The sequence below is a fragment of the Schistocerca serialis genome, chromosome 3, assembly GCF_023864345.2.
Source record: "Schistocerca serialis cubense isolate TAMUIC-IGC-003099 chromosome 3, iqSchSeri2.2, whole genome shotgun sequence".
Taxonomy (NCBI): domain Eukaryota; kingdom Metazoa; phylum Arthropoda; class Insecta; order Orthoptera; family Acrididae; genus Schistocerca; species Schistocerca serialis.
In genome coordinates this window covers 526,239,555-526,254,540 of record NC_064640.1, presented here as the reverse complement: position 1 = coordinate 526,254,540, position 14,986 = coordinate 526,239,555, and positions in this window count along the sequence as shown.

The following is a 14,986-nucleotide window of genomic DNA, read 5'->3' as shown; positions in this document are numbered from 1 at the left end:
ACAGACTGGAATGTGCACGGGCGCTTATGACCGCACAGTTGAGCGCCCCACAAACCAAACATCATAACCATCATCATCATCATCATCGCAACTTAAAAATGTGTCACAGACTGTGATAGCAATCAAGACGTTACGAATAGTGAAGAGTAAAGAAATTCTGTGCCAATGTGCAACATACTACGCCGGTGTGCAAAAATTAGGACGAAAGTAAGTTTCGCATGATGTGTCTCTGCCAAGTAACACAGTTCAATGAAACTTGGGTAGTGCATAGATAGAACTACTTCAGTATAGTAAGGAAGGTAACTGAGAGACATAAGCAATCAGACGAACAGAAATGGTACATTTACTCAAAGACAATAATTACATTGAAGTCACAGCCAAGTGACACAATTCAATGAAACTTAGGTAGTACATAGAAAGAACTGCTTCAGTATAGTAAGGAATGTAACTGAGAGACATAAGCAGTCAGACGAACAGAAATGATACATTTATTCAAAGACAATAATTAAATTGAAGTCACAGCGGTTTATGATGGTCACCTGTACACTGCAAAAGAAGGCACATGATTCTTAATAGGGTTTGTGACGGCAGTGCATGCTCTGCAACGTGCTCCCATGCTGGCTACTAGGTCGGTTAGGAGTTCTGGTGGTGGGGCTTTCCGTTGGATGGTCGTTGGATCGTGTGGACGCGCTGCAATATGTCTCCCAAACACACCTTAAACGTCCTCGATGGGATTTAAATTATAGCAATGGGCAGTCCATTCCATTCACCGAATACCCTCTCGTTCCAGGAGCTCCTCCTTCACTTGCGCTGTACTGGATGCTTTATGTGTTCCCATTTTTCGCCACATGCGTGGACGTCCGCAATCACTACTCAAACATAATTTGCTCTCATCCGAGGGCAATTCACGTTGACCAAGTACGTATGGTCTTGACACCATCTCAAACGGTGCCACCGATGTGGAGGTGTCAGCGGAAGACGACGTACTGGTTGCCGGGCAAAGAGACCACACCCACGCAGTCGCCGTTCCCCTGGGGAGAGTGAAATTGTATTCCAGTCCTTCTCTCCTTCAGGCAGCACAGTAGGTGGTTCCGAACGCTCCCCATGCATGTGAAACACTACTGTGAGTAATATCAAACTCCTGGGCTACGCCGGCTCGCGGTTCTAGGCGCGCAGTCCGGAACCGCGCGACTGCTACGGTCGCAGGTTCGAATCCTGCCTCGGGCATGGATGTGTGTGATGTCCTTAGGTTAGTTAGGTTTAAGTAGTTCTAAGTTCTAGGGGACTGATGACCACAGCTGTTAAGTCCCATAGTGCTCAGAGTCAGTCAGTCCTGGGCTACACTCGTCACACTTCGTCCTTCATCCAGTTTCTCGATGATTCTTCCCCATGTGAAGTCATCCACATTTTATTTGCGGGCCATACTGTAATGAAGAACAGCTTCATTGTGTTGAGGGGCCCAACACCATATTGCACCATAGCCACGCTGACCTCACGTCGTATGACGTCGTTCTGTGCACTTCTGGAAGATCTCTGCCATCATGCTTCCGCACTTCCTTATTTCTACCGAAATTTTAGTATGTTATGTTACTTCATCTATTCGTCTTTAATTTTTGCAGAGCAGTATACTTTACGTGTGCTAATCGACTTCAATATTTATGAAACTACAATATTTACGAATAAACTTTCATTTTCTTGATCACCATTCAGTAAGTAGTAGCTGTTTGTGTGAAGTTTAATCAGAAAGGCTGTCCATAATGGCGATTGAAAATAATCAGTTACAGTACTGTAATTCCTTTAAACATTTGTGTATAGACTAAAAAAAGTGGCTCTAAGCACCATGGGACTTAACATCTGAGGTCATCAGTCCCTTACACTCAGAACTACTTAAACCTAACTAACCTAAGGACATCACTAAGGCCCGGATTGTAATTACTTAAAAAACAGTGAAATATGCAAGCATTTATGACCTAAAACTTAAATAAATATGACCTTAAAAATAAAATATGACTTAATAAAAGTTTATTTAAAGCATTCTTGTTTGTTTATTTAATTTTTTATTCACCATAAAGTAATGTTCACTTCTCAAAATATTGTAAGTATAGTTCTTTCTTACTGTAGGGTTTGTGGGTAATTTGCACCTATTTTTTGAATGTCTGAATGTTTTATTTTCTAAACACAAAGTACAGTGAAAAGATCATCTATCGGAACAGTAAAACAATGTTGTTATTTCTACATTGTATTTAAAGCGTTTCACATTATTTAATACCGTATGTCAATCTTCAGTATCTGCAAAGTTGCACTGGATCACAAGGTGCATTTTCAGGTCGAAGATCTACGGTTTTCGCTGAGGATAGTTTTGTACCAGGAAAAGCTCCTCTCCACTTCACAAGACGTCACTGGAAAGTATTTGAAGGCAGCCAGGTCACTGGAGTTCAGCTTTGTTTCAGTATCTTCAAATGTTGCGGCATTCCCTGAAAGACTGTCACTAATTTTGCACAGTGTAGAATATCCAGGATTCCGTTGGAGAATACTTTGCAATTTGGTTTTCACTTTGTCAGCCACATGACCACGAGCTCGGCCCAACTCACTCTGCACATGTTGCACAATACACAGGGCCTCACATAGCTGAGTGCCAACAGCTTCCAGTCGTTTGATGGCTTTTGATATCACTGAAAAATTGGCGTTGATGTATGCCAAGTTTCGAGACAATGTACCTGTAAAAATTTCTTTCACAATTTTGATAGCACTTGATACATCGCTATCAAGCTCACAGAAGTTTGTCTTTGTTTGGGTGTAGTTGGTGCAGTAATATTCAGCAGCATTAAGCCAAGAACCCCATCGTGTAAGAACAGGTTTAGGTGTTAGGGGCGTTGAAGGTGCTTGTTCCTCGAATTTCTGCACCCGTAGCGGAGCCTTCACATAGATTTTCTTGCCACAGGAAATTAATTTGTCCACGTCACGGTAATTTGATCGCACCTCTCCGGCAACTCTGTGCAACGCATGTGCAAGGCAAGTGGCGTAAACCATACTGAGGTAAGGATTCTGCAGCCCTTTGGCTGCTTTAGCCATATATGAAGCACCATCTGTTACAAGCAGCATAACGTTGTCTCTTTTCACACCATCCGGCCACAGTAGCTTCAGAGAGTTGTCAATCAAAATAGCAATCGTCAAATTGTTTACTCTATCGAAAGCTTCACACGTTGGTAGGAACATATCTCCAGGGCCATCAACTTTTAGAACACCACCAACGACATTTGCAATATATCGCCCACTAATATCCGTAGTTTCATCTATCGATAGCCAGATCTTTTGCTCAGCGATAGTAATTCGTATTTTGTTGAGCACATCATTGTAGCATACGCATAAATAGTTCTTTCTCAGTCTAGATTCATCTGGAACTGGATGTGTCGTGTACTTCTCCAAGAACCGTCTGAAGCGTGGATTCTTCAGCTTTTCCAATGGGATGTTGCGGGACACCATCATCTCACACAAATCCTTGCAGAATGATTGCACGGTTGACGATTGACCTGTCTGTTCAAATAACAGCGTTTGCTTGCTGTTATTTTCAGCACTTCGTTTCACACAGCTGCTGTGTTTAGCGGTGTTACAGTGTTGTTGCACATTAAAGCGCCTTTCTGCACTAACTTTAACTTCACACAGTTTACAAAATAATATTTTCCCATCAGTACTAAAGAACTTCTCTCCAAATTCTGGAACATATCCTCGCAACTTCACGCTGTCGGAGCACTTTGTTTTAGGCATGTTGAAGAAGGCCTAGGCTGTATTCAAACTGGTTACTGGGAACACCTGTGCGACTGCGATGATTATTACGGCAGAAGCCGTCTTTGTTGGCTCTGAGAGCGTATTGTCGACTCTGCGCAACGATGTTTTATGTTCGCGAAACGACTGTTGTGGTACACCGATTTTCTGCTACAGTCCTGATAAATAAAGCTGTGTACTAATTTATCTGTTTATCTTTTATAATAACACGTTAAATATTGTCTCGTGAGCAACATATTCATTTTCTTATTCGTGTGAGTCGGAAGATACGAGAAAAACGGCATATGCAGTTTTGGCAAAAGTTGACGGAAATATGACCTATTATATTAAACGTTAGCCGCAATATGATCTGTTACTAAAATCTGTTGAAATATGACTTTATATGCACAATAAAAATACATTTTTCCACACTAAAATGCCTATATTTGTGTATAAATTGTTCTAAAATTCACCCTATAGTTACGAAAAAATTATGACTTCTCATTAAAATCCGGGCCCTAGACATCACACACATCCATGCCCGAAGCAGGATTCGAACCTGCGACCATAGCAGCAGCGTGATTCCGGACTGAAGTGCCTAGAACCGCTCGGCCACAGCGGCCGGCTGTGTATCGACTGAATTTGCTTTCTTTTGCCAAAAGAAAAAAAAAAGACTATGGCAACATCCACTTTATGTTCTATGGTACGATGCATTCACAATAGGCAAACGATATATCAGCTGGAAATTATCTCAAAGATGATGCGGAATTATTATAATTTAATATTTTTTGTTCCCAGTGAGGTGTTCCTACATTTATTCATTCACCTCTAGAATACAGTTTAACCAACAATCATCGTTCTATAATTTAGCGAATAAGCCAGTGGAAATTACGTGCTCTTTTGTAGACACGACATACATTATTTGGAGAACATTTTAATTTATTTGAATTGATACTTTTATGCAATGGCTCCTAATACTCGTATGTTCACAACTGTCACTCAGTGATGGTATTCACAAGGATCAGTGGTTACCATTTGTGTGCTATCTTATATCGACATATTTCACTGTATTGATTGTGGAAGTGATTATAATTTTCGTTATTACTGCGTGACTAGGCTACATGTTAAAGTCGTAAGAGTATTGTGTATTGTACGATAACGAAAACATTAACTATAGATAAACTATGGGTGATTGTAATCACTATTTATTAGAAGTAGGCGCATTGCGTCTGGTCCCACGTGTGAGAGAACTGGTCACCCCATTTAGTATTAGTGTTTACATGTAATCCACAAAATAACAATTGTAGTAACACCACAACAGTGCTATAAAATTTCAGAGAATTTAAGTGCTTCTTCTTAAAATCCTTTCCCTTCCAACACAATGTTTAATTTTTTATTTAAAAAACTAAAAAAGTCACCAGTTTTTTGTTTTTATACGACCAAATAAATATATCTTTTTAAATAGCTGTAAAAATCCACGTAAATGACTCACCTCATTAATTATATCGTATTTGTCACATTGGACTTACCGGTTCTGAACTAGTCACTAGAGTTAAGCAACACTGGGCTCCGTTACTATTCGATTGGGTGACCGCTTGAATACGCTCGGTGCCGTTTGATAAGGGACACGCAAGTCGCCTAAGTGGCGTCCCATGAAAAGACTTACTATACCAGGCCGTTAACCAAGACACCATTATTGTTGTAATTTATGTACTGGGTGGCTATAGTTAAACTTTCTCTACTTGAAAGGGCGCCACGACCACCGAGTGATTGTAGGACAATGAAACTTTGTGGAAACATTTCTCAGGACAGGCGGGAGAGAAATAAGGAATAAACCATTAAAAATAACACGTTTCCACATGAGAGAGTAACGTTTGTTCTCTCGTACAGAGTCTGCGTTCTAGTCTACAAAAACTCGTATTTTTAAAGAATGTTCCACTCTAAAAGCCTTTGCAAGCAGTACTTAATTTAACGTTCTGTGTAAACTCTTTATCCTCTCGAGGTGCAAAATTATTTGTTCATGGTCGCCATTTCACCGGTGGAGAGCTACAGCTAGCATTTTATTTTTGGTAATCAGATTTATTGCTGCCAAATTCTCACATAAATTCTACTATGGTGAAAACGGTTTCGAATGGTACACCATTTTCAGTAGACTATAGATAATTATCAGCTTAAGGCTGTGCCAGAAGGCGACACGAGGAGAACTCACTATTTACGTGCGGCTTTGCAGGTAGTTCTGACTTCCGATCCGTCGTAGTACACTACTGGCCATTAAAATTGCTACACCAAGAAGAAATGCAGATGCTAAACGGGTATTCATTGGACAAATATATTATACTAGAACTGACATGTGATTACATTTTCACGCAATTTGGGTGCATAGATCCTGAGAAATCAGTACCCTGAACAACCACCCCTAGCCGTAATAGCGGCCTTGATACTCCTTTGCATTGCGTCAAACAGAGCTAGGATGGCGTGTACAGGTACACCTGCCCATGCAGCTTCAACACGATACCACAGTTCATAAAGAGTAGTGAATGGCGTATTGTGACGAGCCAGTTGCTCGGCCACCATTGACCAGGCGTTTTCAGTTGGTGAGAGATCTGGAGAATGTGCTGGCCAGGGCAGCAGTCGAATATTATCTGTATCCAGAAAGACCCGTACAGGACCTACAACATGCGGTCGTGCATTATCCTGCTGAAATGTAGGGTTTCGCAGGGATCTAATGAAGGGTAGAGCCACGGGTCGCAACACATCTGAAATGTAACGTCCACTGTTCAAAGTGCCGTCAATGCGAACAAGAAGAGACCGAGACGTGTAACCAATGGCACCCTATACTGCTACGCCGGGTGATACGCCAGAACGGCGATGACGAATACACGCTTCCAATGTGCGTTCACCGTGATGTCACCAAACACGGATGCGACCGTCATGATGCTGTAAACAGAACCTGGATTCATCCGAAAAAATGACGTTTTGCCATTCGTACACCCAGGTTCGTCGTTGAGTACACCATCGCTGGCGCTCCCGTCTGTGATGCAGCGTCAAGGGTAACGGCAGCCATAGTCTCCGAGCTGATAGTCCATTCTGCTGCAAACGTCGTCGAACTGTTCATGCAGATGGTTGTTGTCTTGCAAATGTCCCCATGTGTTGACTCAAGGATCGAGACGTGGCTGCACGATCCGTTACAGCCATGCGGATAAGATGCTTGTCATCTCGACTGCTAGTGATACGAGGCCGTTGGGATCCAGCACGGAGTTCCGCATTACCCTCCTGAACCCACCGATTCCATATTCTGCTAACAGTAATTGGATCTCGACCAACGCTAACAGCAATGTCGCGATACGATAAACCGCAATCGCGATAGGCTACAATCCGACCTTTATCAAAGTCGGGAACGTGATGGTACGCATTTCTCGTCCTTACACGATGCATCACAACGTTTCACCAAGCAACGCCGGTCAACTGCTGTTTGTGTATGAGAAATCGGTTGGAAACTTTTCTCATGTCAGCACGTTGTAGGTGTCGCCACCGGCGCCAACCTTGTGTGAATGCTCTAGAAAGTTAATCATTTGAATATTACAGCATCTTCTTCCTGTCGGTTACGTTTCGCATCTGTAGCACGTCACATTCGTGGTGTAGCAATTTTATTGGCCAGTAGTGTATTACTGTCCTGACCGGCCCGTCCAATTTCTCTGGCAACTACGATACCTGCAGGTTTGTGTGGAGGGTCATTACCTTTCCCTCATTGTGTCGACTACATACCATAGGGGCCATTTGGATAGACTTACTACGTACCAGCTGAAACGCACTTAAATAATTTTTCATTCACATGAGTATCAAAATTTCAGTGGGTATTACAAGGAGACAGAATGTCGGTGAAAAATGGAAATTTGTGGTAAGTTCTATGGTACCAAACTGCTGAGGTCATCGGTCCCTCGGCTTGCACAGTACTTAATCTAACGTACGCTAAGGACAACACACACCCATACCCGAGAGAGGACGCGAACCTCCGACGGGAGGTGTCGCGCAGAATGTCGGTGACATAGTGTCCCTGCACAAGGGGAAGTAGCTGCGGAGTAACCGAAAGGAATCGTGAAATTATTAATGAAGGCGTAACTAGATGGATCCGAGGGTCTCGTCTGCAATGTAGTGTGGGGAAGTCTGACTTCCAAAAGTGATAACGGCTGGTGAAATTGGAAGCATTAGTGAAGCAAGTTTCTCGTAGGTGTTGGAGATGGTGTAGTCTCTAGACATGATAAGATCGAGCACGCAGCTTCTTTGATAATCTATTCGTTGAGAAGAAGCACAGATACCTTGCAAAATGAAGTACAAACCGATACATTTCTGGACAACGCAGAAGGATTTACAGCGCCGCTTGTATCAGCTGCTGATAAGGGCGTTGATGTGCCTGTCCACGTTCGTAGCGACAAAGCTAAGGTTCGTAGACCCTAGAACGTACAGTGGTTGGACGAAAATATGGAAACACCAAAAACACAAAACATTACCATGCCCAACAGCATGTAGGAAACTAGTTATCATTCAAAACATCTTCCACTAGCATTGGAGGCCACAAAGGCTCAATAATACTGAGATCTGGTGACTGCGGTGGCCAGGGAAGACTCGACAATTCATCCTATTGTTCACAAAACCTGTCCTTGATGATGTGAGCTTTGTGAAGAGAGGCTCTCTCGTCTTGGAGCACATTATCACGAATGGGGAACAAACATTGTACTATGAGATAGGCCTGATCAGCCAGAATGGTCGCATGATCCGTGGTTGTAATGTGACTTTGCAGAGAAACTTCGAAGCCGGTGGAATACGACGATATGGCTGCCCAAAACATCTCTGAACCCCCGTTGTGTTTCACTCTTGCGACGTAAGCTCGGCCACAGATTATAAACAGTGTTCAACAAGACTCATCCGATCAAGTCTTTTGGGTCACGATTTCCTGTTACTGGCATTTGCATCATTGATTTTTGGTTTTGGAATTCCAGCTCGCCCTACAATTCCCTGCTTATGGATTTTCCATCGCGTTGTATTGGTGCTGACAGGGCTCTCGAGTGCGACATTCAGATCTGCAGTGACTTTGGTAGCTGTCGTCCTCTTATTTCTCGTCACATCCCACTTCAATGACCGTCTCTCGATCACTCAACACGCACTTTCGTCCGCGTTGTGACTTAGCGAATGACGTTTTTCCGATGTTCCTGTATCCGGTATAAATCTTCGATACGGTGCCTCTTGAAACACCAAACACTTCGATTATCTTGGTTACGGAAGCACCCATCACACGAGCACCAACAATTTGTCCAAGTTTGTTTTCTCATAGCTCCGCCATAACGCACTCACAGCTACACAGAACACTGTTATGGCCACTTGATACGTATTGAAGACATTGCCCAGTTGCCGCTCGCAGCGCAATCTGCAGGCTTGGCTGGGATCCGGATTTATGTTCAAGCAGGAATTTCATATTTATTTGTGTCTAGCCTCGCTATAGCAAGGGTAATGGTTTAGTTCCACCACCAGCCATCCAGATGTAGCTTCTCCATGGCTCTCCCTAATTTCTGACGACAAATGTCGGGATTGTCACTCTGCTAAGGGTCATTAGATTGTCTTCCCCATCCTTCCCGAAAAAGAGCTTACACTCGTCGTCGACAAGCCGTTAAATTATAATCTTACTTCATTTACCACCTGAGACTGAATGTTTGATGGAAAAAAACTTCTGTTTGGTGTCTACGTGTTTCGTTTGTTATTGTACGAACGAGAGACCAGAATTCATATTACTATTTTTTATTTGTAACAGTAAAAATTCTGGTGTGATAACTAAGTTGTGCAGTGCATTGCAACGCACATTCTTTGAGATAAATGTCTTGCCGGAACATGAGACTTCAAGTTCCAGCTACTTTGCAAGATTTGTAGAATATTTGATTAAACAAATAAATAAAGTAAAAAAAAAGTTATCACTCCCTGAATTGGATTTAGTATCAACGTGCTTAGTAATTATGGTCTTACTGGAGATGCTATGCCCTTGCATTCCTTTCAATTTTGAAATGCTTCATCCAGCCAGTTCTGTCTGGACCTGTAATACAACTTAGACTTCGTATCACCATGTAATTAGCATTTTCACATGGACAACTCACTATCAGGAGTGACGAAAGTGATAACTGAGAGGAAAAAATGAATAAAGATTACTTATAAAATGTTGGTCGAGTTACTAAGTTTGTGAAAGAAGTGTTTGAGTTCAAAATTCTTTTGCTTCGTCTTTGATGTAGAACAAATTTGGCTTCTAAGAAATGAAATACTCTGTAATTCTAAGATTCAGATACTACACTTTTTGTGATAATTACGGTGGAAAAAACTCATGTAATTGTATCCACACATGATATATGGTTTTATAAAAAGGCGATTAAATACACATACCAATAAAAGTGTACCATGTACTCAAATCAGAATTCCGTTCTTATTCTTGCAGTGATGAACGTCTCCATGTCATGGCACTGAACCAGAAAGGCTGTGAATATACTACGAGAAACAACATTTTATATAGTTTCTGCTCGATGCTGGTGGATGTAAGATACTAAAATAATAAGAGTGAATTACCACCTGAAGAAATTTAGGGACATACAATGTCCGTAAAGTAAAATGGGAAGTAACCTACTTAACACATAGTACCTTTCGTTTTCATTGCTGTATGAAATGATCAACAAATGGTTCAAATGGCTCTGAGCACTATGGGACTTAACACCTGAGGTCATCAGTCCCTTAGAACTTAGAACTACTTAAACCTAACTAACCTAAGGACAGCACACACATCCATGCCCGAGGCAGGATTCGAACCTGCGACCGCAGTAGTGTGCGGTTCTAGAATTAAGCACCTAGAAACGCTCGGTCACTGCGACCGGCATGAAATGATCAAGTATCTGTTGTCCCAGTGATGTATATATCCGTTAAAATGGTATAAACTGCTGGTTGTTGTACAATTCAACCCGTCACAACAGCAATATAGGAATTACAGTTTTAAAATCATTTTTTTCTTCGTAAATTCTCGTCAGATCTACTAAATAGGTTTTTTCTCTGAAATTGTCTCGTTGGGAAATGATATTTTCGAGACAGTACATACCATAGCAAAAACAATATTATGTCTATTTCTAGGTGGATAGCAAAAATAGGAAAACCCATTGGACACTATTTCATCAACCACTACTGTTCTTCCTTTAGGAGAAAACTGACTGCCGATTTGTGATAAATAAGTTACATGTCAGTGGAACATGAAAGATAAGACCTCCAAAGTGCAGTTCAGTTCAAGGTAAATCCTTGTTGCTACAATGTTACCTCACTGCTTAAGAACATGGCGACGGTTTTCTTTCGAAGAGTTTTATACGAGGGGCGTTCAGAAAGTAAGCTCCGATCGGTCAAGAAATGGAAACGACTATGAAAATCCGATAAAGCTTTGCACAGATGTGTTGGGTAGTGTCTCTAGTATAACCCCAGTTAGCATCACGTCGCTCTTCTCATTTCTGAGCTCGCAGTGAGTGCGTAAAGATGTCTAGAAAATAGTGTCTGCCGCCAAGTACGAGGGCCTGGTGAGAAATTTCGCCTGAAGCTATGCAGCTAACATTACATAACTGTCGTGCTGTTTCTTCTTCAAGACAATTCTCAGTCGCATTCTGCAGGGGCAATGAAGATGCTCCTGCTGCGTTTTCAAATGGAAATGTTAGATTACCCACAATACAGTCCGCAATTGTCTCCCCCTGAGTTTCATCTCTGGTCACATGAACCTCTGTCTTTGAAGACAACATTTTGACACAGACAACGAGGTGTAGGCCAGCGTGGAGAATTGGCGGAAAGCACTGGCGGCTGCCTTCTATGATGAGGCTATTGAAAAGTTGGTACAACGCTATGACAAAAGTCTAAGTCAGAACGGCGACTACGTAGAGAAGTAGCTGAAAGGTGTAGCTAATTGTTAGAAGTAAAACATTTCTGATGTTCACTGTGGTTTAAATTTGGCAATCAATCGGAGCTTACTTTCTGAACAGGCCTCGTATTTGTGCTGCAGCGCGACAAAATTAAGAAAAGTTTTGGTTGAAGGTGTGATTTATACCATGTATAACCATTACAGCTCGTATTTTGCTAAATATTTTTATGGATAATGCACATATCATTAATTTCACGCAGAACACCTCTAAGTTTGATAATATTGTTGAGCAAAACTGTTAGAGGTAATGCGTGTACGGAAATCGCCTAGCGTAATATGTTTGTTATAAAGAGGTGGGATTCTCTGAGGAGACGAGGAAAGTGTGTGTAGTGAAGTAGAGATAAGCAGAGCTAACACGCAGTGCACGTGTAATTACGAAAGGCCGGGTCAGCCTATAAATAAGCAGGTAAGCGCCGGCCGGCGCCCCCTGACCCCGTTCCCCGCTTCTGTGATTAAATTAGTTCTCGCTGGCGCCCACCCCCCCTCCCCCTCCCCTTCCCACGTCACTACCCAGTCACGGCGAGATTCCTACACCTTCTTCATCCTGCCACCATCATGTCGCTAGGTTCGCTTTAGTTACAACGAAAAGAAAGGATTGCAGCACGTTGCCACAAGCTAAGCACAGCGGAATGCTTTCAGCATAGGGCTTTTGCTTCCAAATGTCCTAACTACTTCTACGTACAGTTAAACCGAAGATAGGAGATAGAAAGAAGAAAAAATAAACTCCACATTTAAAAAATGTATTCACGTATGAGTAATGTAAAAAAAAAAGAAAAAACTGCTTAACTCGAACAAAGCATCAGGCTCTGACGGAATTCCAGTTAGATTTTACGGTGAATACGCCTTGTAATTGGCTGTTTTCCTAGGCAATATTTCATGAGTACTGGGAATATCTTGCGCAGCAATAGTCTCATATGCCTGTTAAAGAGTGCAGACCATTACTGTTTACAAAAAGGGGAAACGATCGGATGCACACAATTACAGATCACATAACGGAACAGCGCTACTTTACGATCGCGTTCACTTTACGTTTACGTTGTCGAAATCTGAAGTGATTAATTATAGCGTAATGCTGATTACATAGCAGAGATGTGAACAAATCAATCAAGCTTTGCCCAAGTAGTTCAGTTTTGTGCACACCTTCCCTATGAAGGAAAATGCGCAGTAAGGAGACCCAATTGATAGCGTCGAGATAAGGTTGACAGGGGAGCCTTGCCTTCTTTCGTTTCTGTGAACGCCTGTAATATACAACGAAGTATACCGCAGGCAGACTGAACAGTGGGAAGTGAGGTCATTTTTTGTTCTGTGCTACCAAGACACTAAATATTTATGCTATCATCGGTGAAAATTACTAGAGGAGTCGATAATTAGCACTTCTGCATTCATAAGTCATCTGATCAAGTTGTAGCCGTGGATGCAAGAGTTTTCCAGGCTAAAATACGGTCTTGTAAGAATTGCACCAATCTCACTTCAGGAATGTTTCTCAAAGCAGACGTTACGGATTCCGCTCTGTCTACTTAATAAGAGACGTGAAGAATTTGTAGAAGTATTTTTTGACCACATTCTCATCATCACTACTTATGACAAGATATATAACTATTGCTGTGCAGGAAAGCCAGATCATGTTAACCTCCTCTGAGCACTATGGGACTTAACTGCTGTGGTCATCAGTCCCCTAGAACTTAGAACTACTTAAACCTAACTAACCTAAGGACATCACGCACATCCATGCCCGAGGCAGGATTCGATACTGTGTTGGAAAATGCTTTTACTTCAATATGTTGACAATTAATTTAAACAAGTTTACCGTTTTATTTATGATATCCCTCATTAATATACTTAAATATTACCTTAAAATTATGGTTAACTGTGTGGAAAAGTACCAACAGTGAATACCAGGTTTGTGTGGTTTATTAAAGTAGAAAATTGGAGACACACAACTTAGATGGGTCGCATTTTTACCACAGTTAATTAAACTCCATTGGGATAAATTCATTTACACCATTTTTGCGAATATTCTATTACATGAGACTGACTACGGCTGCAGGGTCTTCCTGTGATATGTTATGCATATCATGACTTAACTCTAGTATGCACCTGAAGATGCAGATCCAAGTGCTGTGAAACTGGTAATGCCTGAAAATAAAAGGGTTTTACAGCTAAAGCGCTTTTACTTTTCGACACGAATTAACATGACTGTGGCTGCCCGGACTGCAAAGTTTTTTGGATTTACCAAAAGCTTCAAGATTAAAGTAATTGTCTAATGACAATTACTAACTTCTTTTTGTCTCTTCAAAATTAGTGAAGTAAGGTTTAAAAAAAGTCATTTAAGAGCTTGTGAGTTTCATTTTGCCGCAGAAAACTACAAATTCATTTTTGGAATTATAATCACTGTGCGTTCTAAACTGGGTGAACACCAACAACAAATTCTTCCCTTCAGGACATGGTGACAACTATTAGCAAGTAGAATATTTGATTTTCGGGAGTAAAATTCTCGAGGTGAGTTACTATTGCTTGCTGACCTAGCGCTGTATGCTGTGACTGTTTTAATGGGAAACGTGAATTATATCATAACGATAATTGAAGGTAATAGTGAAATAAAGTGTATACGTTGTTTCTTTGTCGAAGGACCTGCTAATCTGAGCAATAAACACTCCGGAAGGAGTACGATAATCTTACTAACATTGAGAAAGGTGCTAATGTGGCTAACATAATTCAGATAGTTCAGTTCATTCCAAAATAGTGTCGAAATTGTTAATGTTATTGCTTTTAGAAGCGAAATTGAAGTTATATATTCCGATAGACAGCCAAGTATCAAGCGAGGTCACGCAGCTTAACAGGTGCGACTTCATGATCTTAATAAAAGACAATAAAGGGACCCTATAATTACGAATTGAATAGCGGGAGTTGGATCTTTATAACCAATTTCAGTGATGGATGGTAGAGCATATTTTACGTTCAAAAATTATTACATTATTACAGGAAAATAAGACTTTCCTCAAACAATCAGTTCGCATCCGGAAAAACCAATCATGTGAAGCACAGGTTGCTTTACTCGTACACAACGTCTTCAAACAATAGACGTAAGTGAACAGGTCCCATCTTCTCATACTTCTACCACGTCGTCAACTGCCAGTCGAGATGCAATAGAACTAAAGCTTTTCGCAAATATTTGATTGGGTCTAGAAATATTTGGCTAACTCTCCATGTCGTACTGGACCTCGAAAATTTCGCTATACCAAAGGTAAC